At 34.7% G+C, this 19,524-nt stretch overlaps 1 long non-coding RNA gene across 1 annotated transcript; it reads right to left on the bottom strand.

Annotated features, from left to right (window-relative positions):
* Positions 1 to 10,754: 10,754 nt before the first annotated feature.
* Positions 10,755 to 18,088, bottom strand: LOC136828163 (uncharacterized). Its single transcript, XR_010849945.1, has 3 exons — positions 16,072 to 18,088; positions 14,495 to 14,682; positions 10,755 to 13,302 (listed from the first exon to the last, which is right to left on the bottom strand). It is a non-coding gene; the product is annotated as an uncharacterized lncRNA (long non-coding RNA).
* Between the last annotated feature and the right edge of the window lie 1,436 nt (positions 18,089 to 19,524).

Here is a 19,524-nt window from a genome sequence, read left to right as displayed (position 1 = left end):
AAACGTCAAAGAGAGCTTGGGAAGTACAGGAAGGCCAAGATGGGTCTGGGAAAGTTACCACCGAGACAAGCCTTAGGCCGACTGTTCGCTCTAACGGCTGTGCTTTCGTACTTAGGCAAATGCTTCCTTGACGTATAGTGTCAAGTGAACAATGGCGTGAAAAACCCTTAGAATTGCAACGCCAAAACTTCGTTCGTATGAATAATGGCCAAAACAAATTCCCCTGGTCCAGGTTTTCGTTTTTTTCATTGAGACTCTAAAACCACGAGGTTCCCGCTCACGTCTTATTATAGAAAATGGGTCTTTTACCATACAATAGCGTCCATAGAAAACGGACGACCAAGCGGCAAAGAGACGATGACTAAAATAAATATATCTCGAGCATATTACCTATTTGACATTGTCGTTGTACCGGGCTGAATTATTTACTTAGAGCTGTAAAGGCTTATTTAATCGTAAATATTAACTGATTAGCCTATTTCATCTTCATTTTCATTGATAATTATAGAGAAAAATGACTTACTTCTTCCCACTGCCTAGTTGACTAAAATAACTTTGTACGTTTCTAGGGTCTCACACAGCCTGTTCTCTGGCATCTTCCAACATTTTGCCGTCAAATTTGACATCATTTCGTCAATATCTGTGCCAAAATTGAGGCCTAGTCATGATTTTAAACATGGGAGACTTCAATTTATCACATAAATTGCTATTTGTTGTCAAATCTGACGTCAAAATCCCAAATATGTCGGAAAATAAGCTCCTGTATCAGATGCAGTACTAATGCTCAATAGGAATGACTTCAAATTCTCTGATAATTTTGCTAATAGTTCCCATTTGGTTAAATTTTTTAAAACAAATTGTTAATTTTCACTTGGTCCATTTATCATTATATTTCGTTCCTTCACATACCGTTGTCTGACTGACTTTTTTCATGTAAACTTTATGATGCAATGCATTCAATTCTAATTTGTAAAATACCAGGTGGTCATTTTTTGGACCAGAGAAACCACTGAAATTTAATTTTGAAAGAACTCGTAAAATGGGCATTATTAAAGTTATGTACACACAGTTATCAACTTAACCATACATTAACAGCATTTTTTAAATTTTTTCTGCAAAATCACATTGATGCTGTATTATCGTACTTCAATCGTATATTTGTTTACTTTACATTTTTATCTGATGAAATTTTAGCTGCATTTTATATAATTTAATTTGCATCGTTCAGCCTTGGTCTATTATACTTGCACCAAAATATTTACTTGACTGAAGCTCAATTTTTGTGGGTACCTTTAAGTCAATTAATGACAAACATTCATAAGTTATATGCTTAATTTGGTGCTAATTTCGTAAACAGCAGTTTACAGAACTGTTAGTCTACAAGACTCATTTACAAAATACGAAATATTCATTTATATTCTCAGATGTCTTTCTGAATGAGGGAATTACAGGAATTTCACAAATAAAGCAAACAAAAGCTAATTTACTTTATTCAACATTACAAGTCATCCTCCAGTCTTTTGTTACAACAAAAGCAATTAATTACACCAAGACACATACAGTCCCCCCAAAAGCAGACAAGTGACCCAAACCCCTTCAGGTGGAACAAGCATGCCTTGAAGCACTCCCCCTCCCAAAAATACCACCAATTCGTCTTATAGGCCTAATGACACCATTCAATGTAAGTGATTGAGTCAGGTAAATGGTCAGAGACGTGCAAAGCTACTATCCTCCTGCCCCGTTCTTCCTCCCCCAGCAGGACAGCAGGTCGGACTAACGTCAACCTTCACCGTACACGTGGACTACCAGGTCAGTTTAGGTTCTGTGTGATACGCCTTGCAAAATTCATCCCATGGCCAGGTAATTAGAAATTAATGTCCAGGGCTTGATTAGAGCATTCCTTAAGGTGTTTTGGAGTTAGGATGTCTTCTCAAATCTTTCAACTTCTTCCAATTTTTACAAGTCTTTGAAAGGAAGTTTTGTATTTATCTCCAGAACAGGACTGCAAGTTGTTTCATATTGCTCATCAAATACAAGACTATAGAGATTCATGTTTGTTTTACTTCTAAGAATAGGGCCACTTCTAAAAATTGCTATTTAATACTGGACAAGAAAACCTTAATTTCATGTTGCTCACTAGAGCTGGCCAATACATTAAAATTTCTGATTCACATATGCCTACTCACTGGAACAAGGCCATGAGACACAAAAAACAGTAAATTTCATTGATCCACCATTACAGGGCCACAGAATAATGAACATTGCCTTCTGAAACAAGTACTGGTTAGGAAAAACTTCATGGAAGATTACTGCTTTTAATCTGGACATCATACCTGAAGACTTGCCTTTACTCTGCTGATGCTAGACTACTGACAAACCAAGTTTCAAAAACTGTTTGATACTCTGAATCTTGGCCTTTTGTCTTACCTTTTCGTTACACTTCTTAAAAGACCTTTATAAAAAGTAATGTAATTATACCTAATTCTTACATTTGTTGTATAGAATGCTGAGATATACTGCTATTTTGTCCATTTCTGCCTTTCATAAAGACAGAATTACCGATGCTCATTTCCAGGTTACTGAACTCCTAATTCTTGACAATGCAGTCGCCTTTATATAAAAAATACCCTAGATTACTAAATCTCAATTCTTGCGGGTACTATTAGTCAAAATACACTGTGGGAATGACAGAATTCCTAGGGAAAAAACATTCCTCAACTGACTCAAATTCTATGAAAAAAACTCTCTCCATGACTAGCATTTCCTGGTCTAAGACCTCTCAACAACTGACTAACACATTCTAGAAAAAAAAACTCCAAACTGACCCAATTTCAGGGTAAAAAAACTAACTCTGGAGAATGAACACGAGAAAAAAATACTTTCTACAACAGTAACATACTTCCTGGGCAAAAACCTCTTCCATTAACCACTTTTTAGGTAAAAACCTCTCCCAAACATACCGACTTTCCAGGCAAATAAAAAAAACACACACTGGGTAAAAAAATGTTCATAGGCAGAAAACTGAAGTACTGCCAAGTAAAAAAATCACACTATCACTTTTCAGTCAAGTCTCTACGTTCAGGGGAAAATCAGCTCTCCCAAACTGACAAACTTTGTAGCCAAATTAATACTTTCTGTGCATAAATAATTTCTCTCAGACTAACAAACTTTGTAAGGAAACAACTGAAAATTTTCTTAGCAAAAAATTGCTATCCTGGGCAAAGAAAAAAAGTAAATTGATGCTTTCTAGATAGAAATCTTGCAAACAAAAGATTTTCTAGCCAGAGAATCACAAACTATTTATCGTCAGGCAAAACAAAATGCTCTCTTAATCATCAGACTTTCTTCACTGAAACCTCACTCAAGCTAACAGAATTTCGAGGCAAAAAACTTTTCAAGGTAACGCTTTCTAAGTAAAAGCCTCTCAAGAATTAACACAATGGGCAAAAGAGAAAAAACACTTTCAACTTACACTTTCTTGGCAAAAAAGTCTCCCAAATAAACACCCTTAGTTAAAACCTCTCCAAAACTGAGAAAGTTATACACAAAATCTCCCCTAAGGGTACACACCAATCAGGCAAACTTCTCGCCCCAAAAAGCCCTTCCTAGGCAAGCAGTTTTCCAAACACACACACATTATAGGCAAAATTATCACCCACAGAATCTCAAGCTGAAAAGCTCATGAACTATAGACTTCCTGAGCATAAGACTCACCCTATATAGAGATTTGAGGCCAGTAACTCATGAATCTTAAAAATAAATCCTAGACCAGTAAACATTCTAAGGAATAATCTCTCAAAGCTGAGGACTTCTTAGCAGAAAGACAACACAAATTAATAAACTATCTGGGCAAAAACGCACAAAATGACAGACTTCACAGCCAATAAATATCTCTAACTTTCTAACCAAAAATTGAACTAACAGACTTTGTAGCCAAAAATTCCAAACCAGGTGACTTACTACCTCAAAAAATATAAGCCTAACTACATTTCTCGAGCAACAACAAACAAACTAACAATTTCTAGCATGAAAAATAACCGACAGATTTTCAGCAAGTCACAAACTTACAGACTTTCAGCAAAAGTCACAAACTCGCAGACTTTCTGGTAAATATATATAACAACTAACAGACACGTTAACTAAAAACTCACAAGTTCAGACATCTTGAAAGCCACAGTATCACAGCTGAGAAACTTCCAGAAGGCAAAAGAACTATAAAACTACAAACTACCAGACTGCATGAAGGTTAAAACATAACACGAACATTGTAAATGATGAAAATACATCACACACTAACAGAACTACTGTGGAGAGAATATCACAAACCAGAGTATACCTAAGCCCAAAGGTATTAGAAGAGACCTCCTGAATGCAAAATCATCAAAAGCAGACTTTCTGAAAGCATAGTATTATGAAGAATCTTCACAGACTAACTTTCTACAAGTGAAAAACTCCCTGAAAACAACAGTGTCTCAACAAACTTTCTCAGTACAGTACAAAATATCACAAGAAAGTTCCTCCTGGAACCTCTGACCAAGAAATGTGAATGTATCACAGACTAAGAGATTTTTTAAAACCAAATCTATCATAAAGTAACAAACTTCCTAAACTAAAATCTAGAAAAACAAAGACTTCATGAATCTGGAATTATTCTAAACCAATATTTTTTGTTGTGAAATTGGAACCTCAAGAGTTCAAGCAAAGATGCAATGCATTACTACTCTAAAACAATTAACCTTGCATTTTACCCTTTATATTTTCATCCATTTATTTAATAATTTATCCGATTTTCCTTTTCTAATAATTGGTCTCTTCTTTCTGAATTTCCTATTATCTTCTATAACTTCTTTCAAATGAACACCATAATATTCTTTGGAAGCCTCAATTTCAAATCAGTGGCCCTGAAGGCTTGTTCCATATCAACAAGGGTTTCTCTTTTAAATAATAATAATAATAATAATAATAATAATAATAATAATAATAATAATAATAATAATAATAATAATAATAATAATAGTAATAATCTTGGACTCCTTTTAAACACCTGCAAACATATCCTATACTACAAATTTTGTGTCATGTACTCAGACAAAAACAATAGTCTAAATTATCACAAGCAAGGCCTGAAGCCTAAACGCCACACCCACTAGGTGATTTCTGTACACAAAACTCAAGCTTTCACAAACAAACTGTTGATAATCAAATGTCACCACCTAACATTCGAAAATCAACCCAGTTTTCTCCAAATAACACCTCTGAATAACAGACTGTCACAAACAAGCATTAAGCGGCCAGCACCACTATCAAGAACTAATTCTGTCAGTATTCCATACTCCATTGTCACAAACCAACCTTTCCTTAGACCATACCTAGACCAATACAAACTTGTGAATCCAACATACATCCTGAATAAAAAATCAATCCTGTTGTACCTTTGAAAATCATAAAATAGACATTACCACGCTCTCCTGTGAACCAAAAATTTATTATCACAAGCTAAGAAAACATGAGCATAGGTCTTACACCAAACTTATTCAAACTAATCCTCAACAGTACTGCTTAAACACCAAGCTTCAATCTTGAATTCACCACATTGCAAAACTTTATTACTTTAAACTAAGACCTGGGATGTTTTTATTTTATTCTCTTTCATTATTATTATTTTTATTTCTATTTCTATATTTCAATTATTTTTATTCTCAAGCCAAGGCATCACCAGCAAGGACTTGATTAAAACACACGCAATCGTAAAAAAAAAAAGACGTATTTAATCCTAATTTACATACTGTCAGTAAGCTTAATGAATAACGTTACTATATCAAAACTCAGAAAACCTCTACACAAAATTTACTGACACCTCAAAAGATAAACTGCTTATCTATATAAAACTCATGGAAATATCTAACCTACATCTTGACCAGTGTCATCAATCATGTTACCCAATATCATGTATATTACCTGTAAAAATAGCTAACATTCTAGTGACTTCTCAAGTTACCATGACACAGCAAGGTCTGCCAAGATCATTTTGGAGCAATAAAAACACTTAACAGACACCACCCTACTTAAGAACATTCAACTTACAAACATTCAGATACAAAAGGGATTGCAAATTAAAATTGTGTTCATAGAGCTCCCCCTTTGCCACCTGTAAGTTCAAATTTTGTTTTGCGTCTCTGTTCTGTACATATAGTATGTATGTAAGTGTATTGTGCTTTAGGGCGAAAAAACATACAGTACTGTATTGATTTTATATCATACATTACTGTACTTGAATAAGCATTTAGAGTACAGTAACCAACTTCACAAACAATTCAACATACAAATGGCTGTCTGGAACGTAACTTGTTTATAAGTAGGGTGGTGCGTGTGTACCTGTTATACATCTAAACTTCACATATTCTCCCAGGCAACAAAATGCCTCAAAGCAGCACCACCATTACATAACTACCTCACATCAGGGACATAAACCTTCAATTCTAAAATCCAACACAAAGCTCAGTAAACCAATACTAAACTGTCATTATCTACATACCTTCCAAGGAAACCTGTAATCACCTGAAGTCGACCATTATAAACTATGCTAACGCTTTAGAAATTGACATATAGGTTTCTGTAATTACCATACAAAAATGCCCACTAGCTTCTCCATAGCACCTGATTCATATAAATCTTACCAATTTTTGTTTTTGGAATACTTTACCAGTTAAGTCTTCCAATGGAAAAGTACTGTAAAATAAATCAGGAAATTTTTCTCATCCCACTGAAAAAGGCAAAATGTTTGTTCTGAAATTCATCTTTGCATTCAGTCAAGTCTAGCTATCTTTCACAGCCTACAAATCCCAGCATGCCTTTTGGCAAGGTATTTGGTGGCAGTATAATATTTCCAGCATATTAAAGGCCCCATTATTACATATTAAACTAGTCAAACAACTTAGTACCTTTCAATTTTAGGCCAAAGATTTGCGTCAAAGTTTCTCTAAATTAACACACACCCTTTTTATTCTAATTCCTGGCAATGTAATAAACTTGCAAGGTTTCTTGCACAGACTTCTAAAATGACCCCTGTAGTATTTATCCTTTCTTTATTTCAGGTACACGAATAAAATGTCTGGCCCAAGATGAGAAGCTGTTTGAGCCCCAAGCTGGTACCCCCTTCTGGATGGATGGCATGTGTCCGAAACACGATTAAAAGTTTGTCGTATACCTGACTAAAAGGATGACTATTAACTTTCCAAATGTTCCGAAAAACTTACTTTACAGCTTTTAGCAAAACTTTTGACTTTCTAAATGTTTGGGAAATTTAGATCTTTTAAGACATCTGGCAGAATATAAATGATTCTGAATAGTATTTACAAATAATCTTGTGAGCAGTTTCTTGCAAATTATTTTAAAAAAACAAGCCTGTGATAGTAAATCAAATCCCACATCAGCAAAAATGACAAACTTGGCCCCAGGAAATGAGTTCTCTAATCCTGATATGCTACAAATTAGAATTATTCCACTACATCACCATATTTACACAAACTTGCCAGGAAAAAGTATTTTAAATAATGGAATCTAATCATTAATTTATAAGAAAAACGTGACAATTCAGAATAAAAATTTCCCAATAGTAAAAACTCTTAGAAAATATGTCATGCACATGAAGTACTTTTTTATCTAGCTCTACGAAGCAATTTTAGTTATCTATAAAATATAAGCCAATCTGAAATTTAAATATCTCTGAAAACAGATCAAATACCCTTATCAACAAACATTTGCAAGTAAATTTATACACAGCTCTAAGAAAACAACTCTGACATGTTTTTCTACTTAAAAACAAACAAAAGAATGTCAAAATATTTGAAAATCATTAATTTTCTTACTAGATATTAATAAAAAAAATTAACGGGAATTTTTTTTGGCCATTACACATCGTTTGGTACAAAATTCTGGCATTATAATCCAAAGGCTCAATACACCATATCGAAACACTACATGCCAAGCAGGCATTTGCCTAAGTGCAAATACAGCAATATGAGTGAACAGGTCTATGCTTATCTTTGTAGTAACCAACACACCCTCCTTGGACTTCCTGTACTTAAAAACTCTCTGACACTTGAAATGGTTTAACATTCTCATTTGTGGCACAGGAAATTGGAACACATCTGAGAAAGCCCCAGGGAAGTATACAAGACTTCCCACCTCAGCAATCAGCTGTCAGCTTAGAAATCTGAAGCCCTTTGGGTCGTCTTCAAAGTTGGTAAAACCGACCAGCTGTATATAGTACACCTCCTGCTGGGGGCATCCCCCCTTCGGGGCACTGCAGTGCTGACCCCAAGGAGTTCTTTATTTTAAGTTTCTTCTTTCCAGTTTTAGTTGTACAAAGTATATATATATATATGTATAAGGACTTCTGTACTTCATCTTACGTCCCTTAATAATGAGCAACAATACACAGCTTTCTTTCCAACTGTTCAGCTTTACAAATAAATGTTTGTTTTTTAGACACTGCTCTAGTTCTCATTTTGTATGCACTGCTTAAAAAAAAAGCCTTCCTTCTCAAATGTTAACATGAGATAAAACTCCTAACTTAATCACATTACAAAACATAAACTACTCAGAATTTTACAACAAAAAACTTTACAATTCACTTCAGAATATGGAGACAAAATAAAATATCCTTACATCCAATTTCATACCATACCTATCTAAGATACAAATATCTATTATCATGTACAAATGAACACCTATAAGTGTGTAGTTTACATGAGTGTTTAGGGTAGAAATGTAAGTGTGAGAAAATGGCAAGAGTGAGGTACTTGATACCCGTGTCGATAGGAAATGGCTAAAACTCATTGGTGTGTGGTTTAAGTGTGTGTTTAGAGCAGTGGTTTTCAACCTTTTTGTGCCCATGGCCCATTTTTGGCATCCCTTAATACTCATGGCCTGCTGCCCTTAAGAATTGTGAATTGTGTAACGATGTTAATAGAATTACTATGAAGAATTTCTAGAATACTTCATTAGTTTTACATTTTCATTTATGGAATTATTTTTCAGAACACTTTATTACCGGTAGTTATCCACTTTCATTTATGAAAGAAAGCACTGGCCTGCATTTACTGTAAATGATTTTTCATTTTTCAAATACTATTTTGAAGATGTTTGTGGTGTGGCACCCCCTCAGAACTGCCCATGGCCCACAGGTTGAAAACCACTGGTTTAGAGTAAGAATTTAAGTGTGAAAATGCTAAGAGTGAAGTACTTCTCTGTGTCTGGAAGCAATGGCTGAAACTCCTCGGTGTGTAGTTCAAGAGTTTGTTTAAAGTAGAAACATAAGTGTAAAAATGGTAAGAGTGAGGTAATTAATCCCTTTGTTTTTGTAAGTAAGGGCAAAAAATGCTTTGGTGTGTGTGTGTGTGTGTGTGTGTGTGTGTGTGTGTGTGTGTGTGTGTGTGTGTGTGTGTGGTGGGTGGGTGGGTGGGTGGGTGGGTGGGTGGGTGGGTTTTCAGTCAAGTGTCCAAAGAATCCTCCAGTAGAGAATGATACTTCAAAATATCTAAGGCATAAAGGGCAGCTTCAAAAAAATATGTAATGACTTCATAAAACAAAGCAAAGACTCTGATGGCACAAAATGTATAGAAGTGTTAACAGAGAGAGAGAGAGAGAGAGAGAGAGAGAGAGAGAGAGAGAGAGAGAGAGAGAGAGAGAGAGAGAGAGAGAATGAATTCTCTTTAGAGTAAAACCATGTGGACTTCACTATAACACAAAAAGTGCAGGGTTTCACCTGCCAAGTGTTCATGTGCCCAACAATACTTCTACCATGCTACAAGTGTACAATTCTGCACACTTAAAATTGTGCTGTAAATTTACAAAATGTTTCTATGTGCCAGCTTTGACAGGAGACTGAAGAAATGCCCTGGAATAATGTAGCGTGTGGTTTACGTGAAATTGTAAAAATATACAGCTTCTAGAACTAACAACATTGTAGAAAAAAATATTGACACTCCAGATTTCTGCAAACGTTGGCTGATAGGAAAAATTTGCATGAACACAAGTCTACAAATTCAGTTTGTCAAACATAAGATGGTAATGTCTACATGGTGTACCATAAACATAGAGATACTTTTTGGTGCCACTACAGTTTTTAAGTAGCTTTTTAGCCTTACTTATGTATGTTAAGAAATAATAAAGGCACTAATTACCTTTTCCAACTAAATGAAGGCTAAGACTTGATGAGAACTGAGCAAAAAAGCTGAATTACAGAAGTCCTTGTAATCATTACATAATTTGGTATTACAACAATTTTCCCATTTATCAAATTTTACAGTTAAATTTTTAACAATAACAGTTAACTGATCAAATAACTTAAATTCAATGGGAATTATATGAAACATGCTAACAAAAAAGAAAAAAAAAATTAATACCATAACCTAAAAATCTCCATATGTCAAGACACTGTTGCATTGGGGATTCTAAAATTTACCTAACCTGTAACTCAGAAATAATAAAGGTGAATTTCTCAAACAATTTACATTAACAAAGCCACAATCACATAACACATACCTTTTTAATATATAGCTAAAGACAATTCCTGAAATGATTTAGTTCCAAAGCTGAGACAGAACTCCTCTGTTAAGATTTCATTTCTGATTACTGTTCTTGGACAAATTTTATGCATTAAAAAAAGGCCTCCCTGCCTATAAAATACCTTCTCTTTACTTTCTTCCACTATGCTATTCAACTATTTTAACCCAAACTCACCCTATTTCATGGAACATAAATCCCTTGGCAATAGTGTTACAAAGAAAGAAATCCTTGTTACTTGCTTATCTCAAGAAACAGGTTAAAAATATTAGTCAACTAAATAGCAAATCTCCTAACAGCTGCTAAGAAGTCCACAAAGATATGGATCTGCCTTTCATAGTAAAGGTCTACAAAATACTTAGTGCTCCAGTGAAAATATTACTTACTAGTTCTCAGGATGATTTTAAATCTTTCCAGAAAGTGGACCTGTCCCAGTACCATTCAGACCTATCTATGTAACATTCAGACAAATAAACCTTCTCAAAACTGAGTATTTATACTTTCATATACCAAAAATAACATTGTCAAAAAACTCTTAAAGGAGCACATATGAATTTACTTATATACTAGAGATACCAGTGTTTACAATACCTAAATCCTTTTGGATAAACATTGGAATTTGACTTTACTTGGATTCATTTACCTAGAATACAATTTTCAGATAACCAAACTATCCTCAAGATAAACATTCAATTTGAGGAGTGACTGAATCATTTAACTAAAATACTATTGTTAATAGCTTCACATTCCCTTTACAGTAATGTTTAGAATTACGAAACTACTTAATTTACCTAAAATACATTTGTCAAAAATACCAAAGTACTTTCAAAACTATCACTTTCAATTTGGAATCTTTTCATACCAGCAGTGTCTTGAAATATGCAGAGTTGTCTTGATAATAATGTTCTTGATAAGATACTTCCAATGTTTACAGTAATAACTTTCAACTGATCTATGTCTAGTGTTAAGCAAGAAGCATTACTTTCATGGCAAATTTTGTACAAAATTCACAAAATGTTTAAGTGCTTGAAAAGCAACAAGTTCTTCATCTGTTATCAAATTTGATATATAACTAATAAACTAAATCCTAAAATACAGTAGCAATTCAACTTAGTAGACATTTGGGGTGTCACTTTTTGATAAGTTACAAGTTGACCCTTGGTATTTGCAGAGGGTGCATACCACAAGCCTCTAAAAATTCTTATATATGCCTATTTTGATAGTTCAAACACCAAAAAACCCCTCTAAAAATGCTTATATCTGAGTATTTTGATAGATTTATCACAAAAAATGTATTTATTCATGAAAATGATTTGAAAATACAGTAATTAGTGAATATTTCTCAATGAAACATACCAAAAATAGGTAAATTTTCTGCGAATAATGTGTGCAGTATATAGGTTCCACAGAAAAATCCGGAAATAGGTGAAGCCGCAAATCCAGAACCACGAATGGGGGGGGGGTGCACTGTATAGCCTGAACTTGAATATTTTCTAAATATCTTACAGCTAACAGCCATTCCACATACAGTAGATCCTAACCTAAACTAACCTGTATTTACACTTTTTATTCAATTTAAGAGATTTATCTAAAAATTTATCACATCTCAAATGGCATCATAGCAAAAAAAAAAAGTACCATAATAAAAATGTAGCTGATAAGAACAGAAGTCTGCGAAGTTAACGTGTTTTTTTCACAGAGAAATATTCACAAATTACTGTATTTTCATATAATTTTTGTGACTAAATGCACTTTTTGTGATAAAACTAAAATATTCAGGTATAAGCCATTTTTAAAGTTTTTTTTTGGTGTTTTGAATGATCAAAATAGGCAGTTATAAGCATTTATAGAGGGGTTTTTAAGTAGTCGTGGATTTTGGCTATTCCTGGGGGTAGCGGTACGTATCCCCTGTGAATATTGGGGGTCGACTGTATCCTGAAACACACTGAACCAATTAACAGCTAAACTTAAACTGGTAAAAATCTGAGTAAAGAAGAAGAATGATGTACCTAAAATATATTAAGCTATATGTTATTTTATAATCTACATGAGTCACTGACTTGAAATTCAAGTTTCTGAAAAATACTATGGTGTTCATTTTAGCTAATACTAAGCTTGAAAGAAATCTAAGCAAATTTTTAATAGATGATAGTAAACTGAAACAAGTTTTAGGTACCAAAAAAGTCTCTGTAATCCTGAATAAAAAATATTACGATCTCCTGGATGTCTTACATTACACTGTGAAGAAATGAATGTGGGAAATATAGCCTATATCCTGATACACTGAACCAGTAGCAGGCACAGATAAAATATATATTCTGAATCACAGTGACCTCCTTCATAAAAGAGACTCCTACAGTTCCCATTTAGAAATTACAAGAATCAAAGCTGAACATGACTCAACTTTGGGCCAACATGAACTCTTATGATCACGATAAAACACTTAAACAGTACTGTACGTTTAACCCTATCCTAGTTTTAATAGTCTAAGGAATAAGATTGTACTCTCACCCTACCACAATAAGGCTTTCCAACATTTACGTTAATGGGACCAATTTTTCTACATTCTGGCAGATGGTACAAATTTGGTAAATGCTGTAAAACTGTAGACATCTCTTCCTCTTCAGGTTAGCAATCTTCTTTCTTTCTTGTGGAATTCCTAAGTGAGAAAGGAGTCTTCCCAAACTTGCCCAATTTATGCTTCCAAGACAATGTAGATACACTGACAATTTCCTGGAGAGATGAGAAAGAAATTAATGACAGCCTATCATGTTGAGATTTTTGGGCTTACAAAGTATTAAGATAAAAGATATGGGCTTACAAGGTATTAAGATACAAGATAAAGTTACAACTAGGCCCCAGGCATCCTATACTTTGGACCATTTTACTAAAAGGGACACAGATAGGACAGGGTATTTTTAAGACCAATATTAAATGTCTGTAGTCTTTTATGAAGGACACCTTAATGATATTAAATCTTACTTAGTCAAGGCTACAGTAAAGATAACAGTAACTGACAATTGGATTGCAATGCATATTTCACTAAACAAAAAAGTGATGGAGGCTTCAAAGTTTCAATTAGCAAACTACAATAAATAGTTCTATATCTTCATTAAATACTATGATTATCATTACTGATCCTTGGGGCTGATTGAAACATTTATAAGGCTCTTTCAACATTTTCACATAATGTGGAAAGATTTTCCACCACCAAAAATATCCTAACTCTTGTTTGACTTCAAACATCCAAGTATTGTACTTCCCTTGTTGGCCGAATTATTTTTGAAAAATAGCCATTTACTGCTCTCAGTACCTTAATTTCTCACACGACTCATCCAAAACCTCACCATTTTATATAAAAAAACAGAACTGAGACCAAATCACTATGAATGGAATTGAATATATGATTTAGGCCAAGACCAAGCACTGGGACTAATGAGGTCATTCAGTGCCGAAAGGGAAATTGAGAGTAGAAATGTTTTAAAGGTGTAACTGGAAGAAATCCTTGCAGTTGCACTATGTAACAATATTGTTAAGATGGAAGAAAGAGAATATAAAAGGAAATACAGTAAAAAGGAATGAAAGGGGTTGCAGCTAGGGGCTGAAGGGATGCCGCAAAGAACCTTGAGTAATGCCTACAGTGCATCCCTACAGGGCATATTCACTATGGAGTGGCAGAGAAGATTAAGCTAGTTTTACAGGATATCAAATTTCAAACCAAGATTTTTTTTTATAAAAAAGCTATGAATACTAAAAACCCTACTTCCCTTGTCACTTTATCATTGTAATTAAAGTAACTTTATCAAAATTACTTTTTAAGAATATTTTCAGGGCTTAAATTTTCCTTTCAATCTCAACATTTTCTTCCTGTTCTAGACCAGGACCAAAACTCTACACTGCATCACTGAGTTTCTCTAAAACTAACCTCCATATCTATAGTTTGAGCTCCATCTGAACACCCATTTCTATTCCACCGAAGTCTTACATTTCCTCCGAGAAGGGGATTTGATGTTCTCCAGACACCTGCCTTTGTTAAGTGTTATGCAACTTCTCAAAAACATTTTCTTCATTTGTCATGTACTCCCTTGGAAGAACTTGCAAGCTGTGGATAACCTGAAAGGACAAGAAAGGAATTAATTAAATCATGGTAGCACAACAAAAAATCCTCATAATGACATAGCTGTTAAGTACAGAAGTCCCTAAGTTGAGGTGTTACTTAAAAAAAAATTGTGCATGTTCAAACTTACTGTCTCATACAGAATGATAGTCTTAGTTAATATCTACCAATCTGCCTCCTCTGATCATCAGTATCATTATTGTTTATCTATTCAACCTCTCTCATCCATCAATATACCTTAACCCTAACCCTTTAGGACTGAACAGTGGGCATTCCTACATGCCAATTCTGCCAATGGGTACTAACCTTGATCAAAATTATTCTTAATCTTTCAATAATTAAGTCACATGATTCAAGAGCCAAAATCAAAATGATTAAGTTAATGAAGACCTAATTTAGAACATTCTACCAAAAGACTGCTACTAAACTTAAAGAACATGAAATTGATTTACATGCATATGCACTATGAGGGATATTTCATGAGATAAAAAGTCACTATTACAAAATAAATGAGAATTACAGTATTTATGATCCAAATGGCTGTAGTGATGATACATTTAAAAATTTCTACAGTACACAGTATCACTTTAACTTAGCAGACTTCTGTACTTACCAGCTAAATTATTATGAGCATTTTTTGTAACACTACCATTTAAAATGTGATATTTTTGTAGATAAATATCTTAAACTGAGTTAAGTGGAAAAAACTGGTTCGTCTAGTATAGGAACTGTGTGGAAATGCTGTTACTATAACCCGTTCCACTATACTGACTGACCGAATATGGAGACAAAACGATGCGACTGTCTGGCAACAATGCTTCAGAAGCGAGAGGAAATATAAACAGTTGGAAGTGCCCGACGGGCATGCCTGCTAGTGTGGAAAGGCCATTACAGATAACAATAATTCCATATAGTAATTCCTAACCTAGACTTAACATTTGACTGGAAATTCATATTGCATTTGCTACAAAAACTTTTTCTACTGTAGTTCCTTTCAACTGTAGTTCTTTCAACTAGTGATTACTCTTGTAATTTTCTGTATCTGATCCAAGATGAAAATTTTACCCTTTCTTAAGCTATCTCATAAAAGCTAAACACATCTCCAGCAATTCATTATTTCAAGATATTAATTTCTTCAACAGACACGATTCTGTACTGGAACCATGGCCCCTTATGTGGGAGAACATCTTAGTTCTTTTATAAGATGACAAAATGTAATTGCAACTGGGAATGCTGTACATATAAATTTTGTAAATGAAATGGCCATTAGCTTGTTTTGACCAGTCCACAATCAGAATGAAATTTCCTTCAGAGCCCACTTCCAGTTTTACAACCTATCTGAATGGTTTCCTAAGAATCTATTACTGCAATACTCCGAGACTTACCCATAATAACTCAGGTTTTGACGAAATAAGGCCAGTAGTCAGCTTTCAACCCTCTCATGTCTGCTCATAAAGGACCACATATCAGCCTTCATTCGGTTCATCAGGCATGTCCTTTCGTCAGTTTTAGCTTGTAGTTTTAAAAACTACTTCTCCAATGTGACGACATGCTGGGTTCTTTGCGTTTTCACATCTTAGTTCCATGGGCAGCTGAATACTGTACTCTGGTGATTTGAAATAAATTATTCTAACATTGCATAATCTTTTTATATTGGTTCCTCTAGATCCTATTTCTATGTGCTTATATGTGTAGACATAATTGAAAACATTTAACTGGGGGTAGTTTCAACTTGATTCATATTTTCTAGTTCCCTTAGTTGTTTACAATCCATTCTCTTGTTTCAAAGCCTAGTCATTCACTGGCTGACCATTAAAATACTGCATTTTAATTTAAAGCTGGTTCCAAGGTCTCCTGTTCTTGAACTAAGTACTGTACTTTTTTCCCTGCATGTAAATAGTCCATGACATGCAACAGTTTCAGGTAAAATTACAATCATTTAACCTATGGTCTTTCCCCTCATTCTTCTTGTTTTTACACCATTGTGGACTATGCACCTGCAGCTAAACATACCTCCAGTTAAGGAAAATGTGCAGGTAAATGGTGGGAGTAACCGAGTTCCTGTCCTATTAGCTATTTCCAAAGCTATTAACTTACCCTTGGAATAATGGCTTGCCAGCTAAACTTATTGCAAGATGCTACCCATGGTCTTACCATTACAGTACACTGCACAAGGATGCAATGATTCATACATTGGCATTACCCTGAAGTAAGATTCGACTCACTGGACAGTGAGATTATACTAGTGGCCTTTGGTGTCCATATTTGGGCTGAACGATGTCCTATAGAGTCACTTGCATACAATGAGGTGTGTTCACAGGGGAACTGAGACCTGTGCCTGCCCATCCCTGGCCTGGGTTATAGGCTACTGGTTGTGGAGAGCCCATCAGCAGCTTGTAGTCTGGGCTCCAGGAGAAGGGTAAGTCTGGCCTAGCAATGTTTCACTCCACTTCTAATAGCTTCTTCAGCAAGCATGGACACTCTACTGGACTTTTGTAAGACAAAATGATGCTATGGGACCCTTTTGGAAATACCTTGACCACTAGCTTGTCTTCACCTGAAATTGCCTTACAGCAATGGAAGAACCCAACCTATACAGGGAATACTCAGCTCTCAGTGGCATTTGCTATATGGGAGTGGAGGTCCTAGTAGAGGTCGTTTGGGCCTGGGTGCATGGTGATTGATTTTGACACCCAGGTCCCCAAAGACTGAGACTAATTTTACTTGCGGGATGAGTCTGGCATACCAACAGCATAGCCAAACCAAGTAGCTGTCCCTGTAGCATGGTAAACATAAGGAGTTCACTGTGACCTTGTATCATCTCATTGGTGATATGCATGAATGGACTATTAGTTCAGGTTACCACTGTCCTTACCTACTCTCCAGCCTGCAAAAAGTAGCTGGGAAAGAAACCTCGTTGAACTTGACTGATACTGCAGACATATATCTACGATGAAACGTAGGTGGGAAGTGAACTTCTATTACTCTAACTGTTTCTCTACTTTTCCTCACAGAAGGGAAACCAAGGTCTAGCTTCCAAAGTGGGCTAGTGTTTCTGAAAATCCAATTCCATGCTATGTAAAGTACAGGCCCCCTTTTTCTATATGATTAAAATGACGTTTCATGCCACCTTTCTTGAAATAACTTTCTTCTATATGACCTGTTCTCCATCAAAGCCAAGATATTCACTGTTATATTCATGTTCTTGTTCATTTTAGTTACTTATAATTCAGGTTCTTGTTCATTTTAGTTACTGTCTTCTTCACATAATTTTCCAATGCTTGAATTTACTTTTGAGAAATTCCTCAAGTAGTATACCATCATCCACCTGCTGCGTACACCATCAGAATATCTTGGTTCGAAGGTGTTTTTTAATTTCATTCAGAAAGTACTGGTCGTACGGAACCTGCAAAGGAAAAATCTCTATACAGAAAGCAAAACTTACTAAAATACAAGACAATGTAGCCTAAACCTTTGCTTAATAAACTGATAGACATTGTTATTCTGGTACCTTCTAAACTTATGCAGTATGAAATATGAGTGACACTGATTAAAATGAAGAAAATTCCAAACACAAACTATAAGAATAATATAAATAATTGTAAATAACTAATATGCATTAATAGGCTAGAAAGGGGACATGGAATTCCAAATGCTACAAATTAAGTGATTATTACTGTAACTCCTTCACAACACTGCATTTTGTGCACAAGGCATTTTAAACAGTACTGTCACACACATCAGATGATATCACATTTATCAACAGGTTTATAGTCACCTGTTTTTCTGTACAGTAATGTATAGCCTTGCAGTATTGTGCCTTCAGGTCTGCCTTTCTGAACTTGACAAAAATCAGCTAGTTATGATTATTTTTGCTATACTACCAATCTAGATGTGACCAGAGCCAAGTATTCAGTAAATGTACTTGCTGATGTACAAAGTTCCAGAAAGAACTTTGTACAGTACATATTGGAAGATAAACTCCACAAATTGTCATTCAAGATATAGATTAAAATGCACTACCCAAACTATTTCTCCTTGATATTAATACATTTTTATCTATTTATTAATATATTTTTTCTTTTTAAACGTGGGATCTCTCCTTCTAGCAGCAATCAAATACTCTTACTGTCAGAAGAAGAAGAGAAGAAGACTGTAGTGTACAATACAGGTTATTTAGGTTGAAACTATAAAGATGGCTATGCTTTAAGATATCTGGAAAATATTCCTGAGCAGGCTGTAAAAACGGCCTTTGTTACTTAAAGGTTCAGCAATGCCTCAGGCCTGTTTTAGGGTTGAGAAAAACATGGCAGGAACCTCAGTTTGCTAAATTTGAGAAACAAAATTAAGGCAGGACTCAGTACTGAAATAGGAGAAGATAAAACATAGAACGCCATTAAGATCTGTAACCAAAGCACAACTGTAAAACAAGATTTGAAGGTTTAATTGATGCAATAATAAACAAAACTGAATGTCTTTCTTTTAGCAAAAATCATATGTAGCAAACCTTTTTTTTATAGACTGCTATCATTATCAAATCAGAGACTCAAGATGAACAATTATATAACAGAAGACTTTAAGTAAAATGCATTTTTCCCACATATGCTAGCATGCACCTTTTACATAAGAGTACTGCATTCCTTAGTGACAAGAAATTAGTTTGTATATTATATATAACAAACTGAGGTTCAGGTTATCTTGAAGGATCTCACTAGAAATCTGTCTGCCCATGTTTTATACCTTACCATAACCCTTCTCATTGACATGTCTTTAAAATAATGATCATTGTTTGCCATTTTATTAAGAACTAGATCAGTAAAGGAAAAACTAACTTCATT

This window comes from Macrobrachium rosenbergii, chromosome 42, assembly GCF_040412425.1.
Source record: "Macrobrachium rosenbergii isolate ZJJX-2024 chromosome 42, ASM4041242v1, whole genome shotgun sequence".
In the NCBI taxonomy this organism is placed as follows: Eukaryota; Metazoa; Arthropoda; class Malacostraca; order Decapoda; family Palaemonidae; genus Macrobrachium; species Macrobrachium rosenbergii.
Note: the sequence above shows the minus strand (reverse complement) of the source record. Positions and strands in the feature narration are given on the sequence as shown.